We start from the raw sequence: 11,282 nt of genomic DNA, 5'->3' as shown, positions 1-11,282 counted from the left end.
TGTTGCTCGCGGGGGTGCCATTTCCTAGTCAGGGCCATAACTAAAGGTGATTATAACTAACATGTCATGGTTCATTTTTCATTCAGTTCTGAAAATAAAAAGCCGATGCATCAATAGTCACCACTCAAAAGAATGTTGGTGATAGTCAACAGTGATCTTAAGAAACAAACATGTCCAAAATCAGCAAGTCCCATAGAAAATGAATCACTAAAAATATGTTTAATAATCACAGGCTTAAACGTCTATAAATAGTGTATCCCTTCAGCAATCTCTATATGATTGTGAAAGATTATTACTCAATTTGAAAATTTGAAAGGCCTCTCATTTTGTTGCTTTAAAATATTCAAAACTTGTCAAACACCACACGGTTTTCCTATTAATTTGTTTAAGGAGAACATCATGATTTAATATATCATTAAGTGACTCCTAACACTCTGAACTACAGTAATACTTAAGTTAAAAGATATACATTCCGCTAAACTTTAATTGCTTCCATAACAATCATAATCACAATCATAAACAATGCCTCGAATTGTCAATTGTTTAACACAAAATCATTTTTGGACTGCGTATGCAAGAGACCAACACTTACAATGCACACACAAAATCATCACTTGTATCAACATCTTCTTCAAGCTCATCATAGTCTATTTCATCATCAAGATCCATACTTTCACCTCCTACAAATTGTCCCTCTTGTTTGCAATCTATGGTACCTTTTCTCGCCTCTTGTATTATTGATATTACTTCTTCGATGCTTTGAGACGGCGTAATTGTTTTCATGACGTCCAAACTAGACTCGTCTTCATCTGTAACATCGGATGTCATGTTTTTCACGAACCACGGATGCTTTTTTATCTCTGGAATTGTAATTCTCTGCTTATAGATCAAGATGTTAAAAATATCAATGCTACATTACAAATCAGTTCCAAAACATATTATGAAAATTAACTTGAACATTAGACCAAGATGTCACTTTGTAGGTCATGCAAAAACAATCACGATTTTGGTTGTATTTAATTTGTGATTTTTTTTGGATGGCATATATGTAGTATTAGCTTTAAGTTTAAATTTGATCAATATTGTCAAGGCTTTTTACCTTTTCGGGGTTATCAACAAAAATGCGAGATAGAAGATGTTTACAATCCATGGAAACTCGAACATAGTCCGGAATTGAGTATTGCACACCAAGTATTCGCTGCAATAAGCATGACAAGTTGTTTACTATAAGCAAACATATAAAAGCATGCAAGCGACTTTTTTAAATCATAATAATGAACGAAATTTATGCTACTAGTTGATGACTCATCACCATGAGCGTTTTTTTAAAGTTTCTTGGATCATCAGGATCTTCAAAAGGGTAAGCACCAATCAACATCACATATAATGTAACCCCACAAGACCAAACATCTGCAATCTAAACAAACAACTCATGTTTATAGCTCACCAAACTGATTAAGAATAAAATGTCATTATTTAACAGAATCAATCTTTTTTCAGTACAACTGTTATTGAAACTTACCTTACCATCGTACTCTTTTTTTGACAAGACTTCTGGTGCAATGTAGGCAGGCGTCCCGACTGTTGATTTCGGTTGGGAATGCAACACCGATGACTGAACCGATTTTAGTGTAAAATAGTTAAGTTAGATGGCATATAAAATATCTTCGTATAGAATAATACTGGTGATAATAATTTCATCTTATTTAAGTATACTTGTATAATCATTTACTCCAAAAACTCTTTGTTAGAAAAATAGTAAGTTTTTTTTTTTTTTTTTTTTGGTTAAAATTGATAATAATTATATTAAACGTAATAACCCATCTAGACCCGTATGACGTAAATTCCTTGACTAGTCTCTGACTTAGCCGATTTATTCTATGTCAAAGTTGTCAAAAATCTAATTTAGTCGGTTAAAGGCAGAATTATTCTGTCAAATCGGTTCAAAGTCAAAATTGATCAACGTCTAACTAGATTTCTACTTGACCGATTAGTCCCTATTTAGTTCTGACCAGCAACTAGCTAGTCCCTGACTAGCAACTTTTACAATCTTGGTTCCAACCTATATATACTTGTCTTGACCTCTCTAATCGACCAACCCACCCGTTTGCCACCTCTTAATTATTATAGTTTCTTGCCTTAGAATATCCAAAGTCACATATTTTAAGACGGGTCGTTGAGCTTTCATCCAAGAGTGTATTCTCGAGCTTCAAATCTCTATGACAAATTTGCTGCAACATGAAATTAGATATTGTTAACAAGCTAATGTTCGTCTATATGACTGATATTGGGCCTCAAAATATAATGCACAAATAAAACTATGAAATTACCATTGAATGGCAGTAACTGACACCAGAAATGAGTTGTCTGAAGTAAAATCTTGCCTAAAAATGTTTAAGATTAAAAACAAACTCATTTTCAAGTTTTAAGCTAGAAATATTAAAAAGTGATCAAAATAAAAAATTGTACCTCATCTTCACTGAATCTACCAGCAATGCAAATTCGCTTGAAAAGCTCTCCACCATTGGCATACTCCATAACTATGGCAAGATGAGTTTCTGTTAGCAAAACCTGCATAGGATTCAGAGTACAACCCTTCAATGCACATGAAACAGAGTTTATTCTGTTTCAAAAAGTCAACTAGGTTGACTTTTGAAACTCAAAGTCGAATAAAAAACATATTCAGAAGAACACTCCTTTCATTACCCAAAAGGGTTATTAGTTATAAGTTTCTTAAAAGAAATACAACAAAAGCAATAAACTTGTTTAAAAGTTTTGAAATGAAAATGAAAAAGTACCTCTTTAAATTGTATAATATTAGGATGTTTTAGTAATCTATGGTTCAAAATCTCCCTTTCAACATGCTCATCAATCTGCAAATATACTCAGAATTAGCTCAAGAATATATTATGCACATGCACATTAACCAAAATTCATACATCAAAATTTTAACATAAACCATAAATAAAAAAGAGAAATTAAAATAGTTATATATACCTTTTCACCTCTGTCAATATACTTGACTGCAAAAAGCTCACCAGAACAAATATCTATAACAAGTTTTGCTACACCAAAATTCCCAGATCCTATGTCTTTTATTATTTCATATCTTTCCATTATAACAACTTACATGCAAAAATAAAATATAACAAAAAAAAAAAAAAAAAAAAAAAAAAAAAAAAAAAAAGAGAGAATAAGTGAGAGCCAATAGAAACGAAGATGTCCAAAGTCTTTGAGGTTTTAAGTTGCAAAAATACAAGCACTTGCTGCTAAAGAAGGGGGTAAGAGGGTAGGTGAAACGTGGCAAGTTTTGAGTGGTTTAGGTTAATTGTATAAGCCAGTTGTCACCTACGTGGGGTTGGGAACCCACTTATGCATACGTTTAAAAAGTACTATTTGATTGAATTATTCAAGTTATATTGAATGATCTCAACTGTTATATATAAAAAAATATATGTATGTATACACATGTATGTATGTATTGTATTGCATTATTGATGTTGGATATTGCATTTATATGATAGAAATATGATATGATTGACTAAAGATGATTGAATTGTTTAATAGATGTTATGGTTATATAGTTATGATGATGATGATAACTATATATTATTATTTTATTATTATTATTAGAACTAATTACATATTAGTCACCACATTAAAGTTGTGGCCCCCATAACTACTGGTTTGGATTCTGAAATCCTTTTAAAAAGCCATTGGTTTTGGTTTAACCATTTAAACTTAACACACTAAGGCACATGTAGTGGTCCGTAACTGAACCCGCCACCGACCGCCAAGTGGCTCACCCCCACCACCACCAAACCGCCACCTAACCCGCCAGCCATTCCCCTCACCCTCTTCTAACGGCTCTTTGTGGGGCCCACTGTTTTTTATTTTTGTTTTTTTCCCCAATGGCTACCGATTCAATTTGTGTTTTTTTTTCTTTTACATATTTATTTACTTATCTATATATACATACACATATTAACCAAACAAAATCACTCAACCCACTCAACACTCTCAATCTTTATTTAAACGCAAACATTTTTATACACTCCCAATCTTCCATTCAAAAAAAAAATGTCTCAACAAAATAACAACGATTTCTTTAACCATATGCTAAACAATCCAATCCCGTCACCGAATCATTCATCATCGAACCAAGCTAGCAATTCGTCTCCAAGCCAAACTAGTTTTTCTCAACAACAAAATTTTGTTCAACCACCACCACCATTTCAACAACAATTACAATTTGTTCAACCACCACCACTACCATTTCAACAACAATTACAATATCAAAACATGCATCAATACTATAAACAACAACAATTTCCTATCCCCCAACAACAATTCTTTTCACAATCTCAACAACAACAACTTCCATACAATTTGCCACAACATATAACGCAACTGACGCCTGAAAGCGTACCCGAAACACAACCCGAGACCGAAAAACAAAAAGCTAAAAGAAAGGGAAAAGCTAAAGTAGCCGAAGGAAGCGAAAAGCCGAAACGTCAATTAATGCATTGGACTGCGGAAGAATAAGTAATTTTGGCCGAACGTTGGTTCGATGCGACGGAAAATCCGAAAATTGGAAATTCGGCCGATTCGTTTTGGACTACGGTTGTATCCAACTATAATAAAGTCGACGATCGAAGTAGAAATGTAACATCCCGTTTTCTTTATACGTGTCTTAAGGTACTTATTTAATCGTTAGAACGTTTATAATTCGCTTGTTTATGTGATTAAACGATTTAGAGTGTTAACTTGTTGTATGCGAGAGATATATATATATATATATATATATATATATATATATATATATATATATATATATATATATATGTTTGAGAATGTATGCATGTATAAGTATATGCATGGGTTTTGATAGTGTTAAGTCATGTGAGACTTAAAGAAGAAGTTTAAACGTATATAGGAAGCGTGAACGAGGTGTACAAGTCGAATAAATCGATAGTTGTGTTAAGTTGTCAAAATGGTCAGTTGTAGGCCATTGCCGCGTCGCGAGGCTCTTGGGCGCGCCGCGACAAATAAAGCAAATCAAAGTCAGGAGTGGACTAAGACAGCTCGAAAATCCAGTGTATTGCCGCGCCGCGACAATTGAGGTCGTGACGCGACAAAGCTGCAGATCTGACCCTTTTTCCTATTTAAAAAGGGGTGGTCTAAGGGTATTTTTGTCTTTTTGCGTTTAGATCTGATTGGAGCATTAAACCTCAACCACTTATCTCATTTATTCAATTTCTTTTCTCTTTTCTTCTTCTATTTACTCTTAAAACATAAAACCCATTTAAATTAAAAGTAAGATTTGAGAGTGAAGAATCGTGAATCGATCTTTGGAGCAAGAAGTAAAGTTGTTCTCCTTGTTCTTAGCTACGATCCAATAGTGTTGGTAAGTCTTAACTCCATGTTTTGAGTTTTAGTTAAATTATGGCTAGGGTTTTGTTCATTTGAGACTTGTAAGACCCATTTGGGGTTAAATGGGTAAATTTGGGTAATATTGATGTAAGAAAGCCCTAATAGCTATAATCTAGGGTTTTGGTCTTATGAATTGAGTTTTGTAAGTATTAAATTGAGTTGCTAGTCACTAACACACTTGTAAATGATGAAAGCTTGTTAAAGGGTTAAGTTTGACCAAGTCTGTGTGTATAAGTGTTAAAATGGGTCAAATGAGTCATGGTTGACCTAATTGGGTGAAATGGGTATGAAATACCCATAGTTTATGTTAGTTGGTGTTAGTAGACTCTAATCACTAGCTTTTAGTGATTTATAATGGGTCTTAGCCATTAATGGGCAATTTTGGTGTAAATGGTCATTAAATGCTTAAGTGGTAAATGTTGGTGTATTGAAATTGTACTTATTGTATTAGGTACTTCACTTTGAAGCTTGCGGAATTGTTAATTCATCGCCTAGTCTATAAGGTGAGTGGAGTAATTATACGTATGTGTATATGGCGTATTTATTTGTGAATGTTATGGTATGAACCATCGAGCCGGTAGTGCCATAACATGTATGTGACAAGTGTCAAAGTGTGAACCATCGAGCCGGTAACACTATAAAATAAGGCGTGAACCATCGAGCCGGTAGCGCCGAAGTGTGAACCAAAGAGCCGGTAGCACTATAAAATTTTGATATGAACCATCGAGCCGGTAGTATTAAAGTGTGAACCATCGAGCCGGTAGCACTATAAAATTATGATGTGAACCATCGAGCCGGTAGCATCAAAGTGTGAACCACGAGCTGGTAGCACTATAAAACAAAGTGTGAACCATCGAGCTGGTAGCACTATAAAAGAGTATGACTTAAAGGCGTATGGTGTGAACCATCGAGCCGGTAGCACCATAGCGTTCATGGTTAACCATATGGGGGTTTGTTGATTGTGTAACATATTATATATAAAAATTGTGTTGAGTATATGCCAATGCGGTTTTGTGATATTGTACAACTTGTTAGTATTACCAGTATGATGACATGCTATTGAGTTACAAGTTTGTATACGATATTGTGTATGTGGTTGCAAGTAAGTAGGTTATATATGTATATGTATAATTATTGCACTCACTAAGCTTTAGCTTACCCTCTCGTTATTTACATTTTTAGGTGCGAACACGGAGAAAGGAAAAGGGGTTATTGGGCATTAGATTCCCATGATGCATGCTAGTTAAAGCTTTTGGATGATGACCTAATGCTTTTGGGTAGTTTATCCCCAAACCATGCCCGGGAGTAGTTTGGATTAAAACTATCATTTCAAATGGGTCGAACTCGTATTACATTTGATTAATGGCCTTAGTGCCTTTTGTAAACATTAAACTTGTTGTACATTTTAATGGGTTGTATGGAATGGTTTATATCATTCCAATGGCACGTAATGATCGTTAATATAAAAAAAAAAATATTCGGTTGAATACAGGTTGGGTTGTTTCAAGTGGTATCGGAGCATGGTCTAAGGGATTTAGGCGACTTGAGATAGGTGCCTAGACTTAGACTTTATTGTGTATGCGCTTTATGCGGGACTTGTAGGAGACGGGTCGGACCGGGTGTGGTTAGTGCTTAGGTTATGTGACTAACCTTGTACTAATTGTTTTGTGTTGTGTTTGAAATCATCAAGCGAGATAGACGTTGTACTAGCGAGTTAATGCGACATGCTCGCGTAACAATGATTAGCTACCATTGTTACGGGTTCAAGTTGTGTCAAGCAAGCGATGTACGACGATTGTTGAGCAAGATAGAGCGGTGTGGTATATTTATGACTTGTCCTTCGTTTCGTTGTTTAACCTATTCTGTTTTGTAGAATGAAGATGAGAAATGGTCATGATACCAATGATGGAGGCACGAGCGAGGACATTGAACTCACGGCCAAGGTAGAGGCCATCTTTAAAAAGCTAAAAGCGGAATTTCTCAACGATGTCAGAAAGGTTTTCCAAGAATCGGTTGATGGGCAAGTAACCGAAATGATCAATGAGCGAATGAATGCCGCGATCAAGGAGGCATTAGAAGCTAGAAACATTCATCCTCGTGGTGAAGGGGAAGATGGTAATGGTGGTTATGGAAGGCGAGACTTCTACTACAAAAATTTCAAGGATGCTCAACCTCCTATATTCAATAGGGTACGAGATCCGTTGAAAAGCACGTGTTGGATCTCCGACATCGAGGGGGCTTTTCGTATCGCGGAATGTCCTCTCGAAAAAAAGACGAGATATGGTTCTAGCATGTTACGTGAAGAGGCTAAGTTGTGGTGGGACGATAAAATTAAGTTTTATGGTGAAGAGCAATGCATGAGCTTGACGTGGGAAGAGTTCAAAAAGGAATTTTTCAAAGAATACCGAACTCCTTCCGACCTTGATAAAATCCGGGACGATTTGCACAATTTGCGACAAGGTTCAATGGACTTGGTTACCCTCAAGTCGACCTTTTTGGCAAAGACTCGTTTTTGCTCGGAGTATGTTAGCGATGATCACAAGTTGATGCTAGATTTTTATCGTACACTAAGCGATGAGTTAAAGCGTAAGATTAGTCGGGGAATGGCTAAGTTTTTTGAGAAATTGTTTGAGTTAGCCTGGGGCTTCAAACCAGAAGTCCCAAAGCAAAGCAATTTCTCTTTCTCTAAGAGAAAATTTGAATGTTCGAGTCATTCGAACTTTTCAAACAAAAAGTTCAAGAAAGGTTCCGAAAGTGCTGATAGCGTGAAGAAGGGTGGTTCTTTGAGTTATGGACCCACGTGTTTCAATTGTAATCAAAGGGGGTACTTGGCCTGTGATTGTACCAAGGCGCCGAGCAAACTTACTTGTTATAACTGTGGTAAAGAAGGGCAACGAAGGCTAGAGTGTCCCGATTTGAACACTGTAACAACCCGTCCTAATCCACCTGGACGAAGTCATCAACACCTGGTCCTAATTGCGAGGTACTGTCCTAAGTATGGCATGTATGACTCCATGTATTATCTTTAAAATGAGCAAATGCACAGCGGAAGATTTCTTTCATACCTGAGAATAAACATGCTTTAAAAGTGTCAACTAAAAGGTTGGTGAGTTCATTAGTTTATCATAACAATCATTTCAATATATTAATAGACCACAAGATTTTTGTTTATATAAACGTTTTAATAAAAATATTCTAAGTGGTTGAGCACTTGGTAACCATACTTAACATTTAATCAACGTCGCATATTCCCTTTATTATGAAATCTCACTACACTGTACCAAGTGTAGTAACTGAAACGAAGTACTGTGCAACCGTTGAATACTGGTCGTCCAGTCCGGTTGGGGTTGTCAGGCCCGATAGATCTATCAACAGGATTCGCGTTTACAATACCGCATGTAAATAGTAGTTACCAAGCTACAGGGAAGTATGCCAGTGGTACAACTCAACGTAGAATATATTTTAAGTACTTATGTCTATTTCATAAAGCATTCATAAAAGCAGCGCATGTATTCTCAGCCCAAAAATATATATTGCAAAAGCAATTAAAAGGGGAGTAAATGAAACTCACCATACTGTATTTTGTAGTAAAAATACATAGGACGATATTGAACAAGTATAGGGTTGGCCTCGGATTCATGAACCTATATCAAGTATATTTATTAACATATATACTTGTAATCACACAAATGATGTATTGATATTTATAATATATATTATTTCAATTGTTATATATTTATATATACTTTGTATATATGTTTCAAATACGTATTTGTTTGATAGAATGATAATACTAAATAAAAAGTTGTTTCATCCTATAATAATAATAATAATAATAATAATAATAATAATAATAATAATAATAATATTAATAATAATAATAATAATAATAATAATAATAATATTAATAATAATAATAATAATAATAATAATAATAATAGTTATAAAAATAATAATTTTTATAAAAGTGATACTTTTAATAATAATGAGTACTAATAATAATAATAATTATAAAAATAATGATTTTACTAATAATAATAATAATACTAATATTTATATTAATAACTATAATGATAATAATACCACTAATAATAATAATAACTATAAAAATAATAATTTTACTAATAATAATAATAATAATAATAATACTAATACTTATGATAATAAAAATAATAATGATATTAATAATTTTTGTAATAATAATAATAATAACAATAAAAAAAATGATAAAAAGACTACCTTAATGTATCAAGCCTTAGAAAAAATAAACGCCTCTACCCAGACTCGAACTCAAGACCTCTTGATTATAACCAACATGCCCAACCATTTCAGTGTCACTCTTTTTCAGAATTGTAACCCAATTTAATTTTTTTTATAATCCATCTGGCCTCACTTCTTTCGGCCCAGCAGGATTTTAGTCTTGGCCCAACAACCAAGAGTTATTCGGTCCAAGTGTACACAAGCCCATTTAACAAGTATACGGCCCAAGATGAAAAACCCTAAGTAGTCCATTAATATTAATATCGATCCAGTTAATCAAAATAAGATATGTGTGTGAATCATTGGATTCGTCTAACTCAGCAACAATAAAAAAAATATCTGTATCAATCGATCACTATCAAGTCATCATCAAATCATCATCTCGTCATCCACTCACTGTGTCCTTATCATTATCAAACCATTATCATTACCCTTTAATCATGTTCTTCACTCATTCACAACAAAAATAAAATGGAAACAGAAACGAGTGGCAGTAGCACAAAAGTTTTAGCAGATTGAGATGGTGGTGGTTTGCGAGGTTTTTAAACAGACACAGAAATAGAAATAGAAGAAAACAGGCGCAGGTTATATTTAGGGTTTTCGTGAGGTGTTTAATTAAAATAGAAATCCAGATAGAAGCCTTCGTACGTTATTAATTAGGTTGTTTTGATGTGGTGGTTTCACGAATTAAAACAAGAAAGAGAGGGATAGAAGACGATGGTTCAATTAAGGTGAAGATGGTGATATGTTAGGTTGATCGAGCAATATGGGTTGGGTTTATATCGAGCAAGAAGGGGTGGTTGGGTTGGTTTTGATATTGTGGTTCTAACGAGAGAAGCAGAAGCAGCAGCAGTACAATAACCGTACCCTATCATGTGAGTTTATCGATGATGGTGTGATTGTGGTGTTGGTTGTTGTTGTGGTTCTTTAGGTGTCGATCAAAATAAGTAGGAGTAAACCGAAATAGAATTATATTTAATGTGTTTGCAGCAGTTTTATGGTTTCGTTGGTGGTTTTTAAATAGTTAAATATGGTGAGTTGTAGAGAGAGAATGGTGTGATTGAGGTGATGATCATACGGTGGTTGATGGCGGAGGAGAGGTGGTCTTGGTTATGGTTATGATTTTGGGTTTTCAGTTGGCTTGATGACCGAAGCAAACAAGCATCACATTGATCAAATGGTCTAAGGTGGTGGATAGTGATTTTAGTTGTTCGATCATTCAACAGGAATGAAGCAAAAGCAGTATTAGTAATCGATAATCCTGGTAGATTATGATCATGATATATGGATTTATGGATATAGTGAGTTGTGAGTGTATATTTAGATAAGAAAGAAAACAACTTGTCCCATCCTTTTGTGTTTTTGGTCGACAACAACCATGTGGATACTTTTTGCTTTTCTTGCAAATAATTGATATTAATAATAGAGAATTTAACAAGTGGTGGTTGATGGAACAAATGGAGCTAGGTTCCGTTCATGTATCACTGCCAACTTTTGACTTGGTTGTCACTTTATTTAAAATATTGAAACATTATACGAGCAATAAATCACAAGTTCTAAACACAATTTGTGTAATGTTTTCTTTTTAA

The 11,282-nt window shown here is 34.3% G+C and overlaps 1 pseudogene; it reads right to left on the bottom strand.

The window, feature by feature from the left end:
- Positions 1-436: 436 nt before the first annotated feature.
- LOC139857676 (serine/threonine-protein kinase SAPK2-like) lies at positions 437-3,132 on the bottom strand (annotated as a pseudogene).
- Positions 3,133-11,282: the final 8,150 nt, after the last annotated feature.

Source organism: Rutidosis leptorrhynchoides, chromosome 7 (assembly GCF_046630445.1).
Source record: "Rutidosis leptorrhynchoides isolate AG116_Rl617_1_P2 chromosome 7, CSIRO_AGI_Rlap_v1, whole genome shotgun sequence".
Taxonomy (NCBI): Eukaryota; Viridiplantae; Streptophyta; class Magnoliopsida; order Asterales; family Asteraceae; genus Rutidosis; species Rutidosis leptorrhynchoides.
Note: the sequence above shows the minus strand (reverse complement) of the source record. Positions and strands in the feature narration are given on the sequence as shown.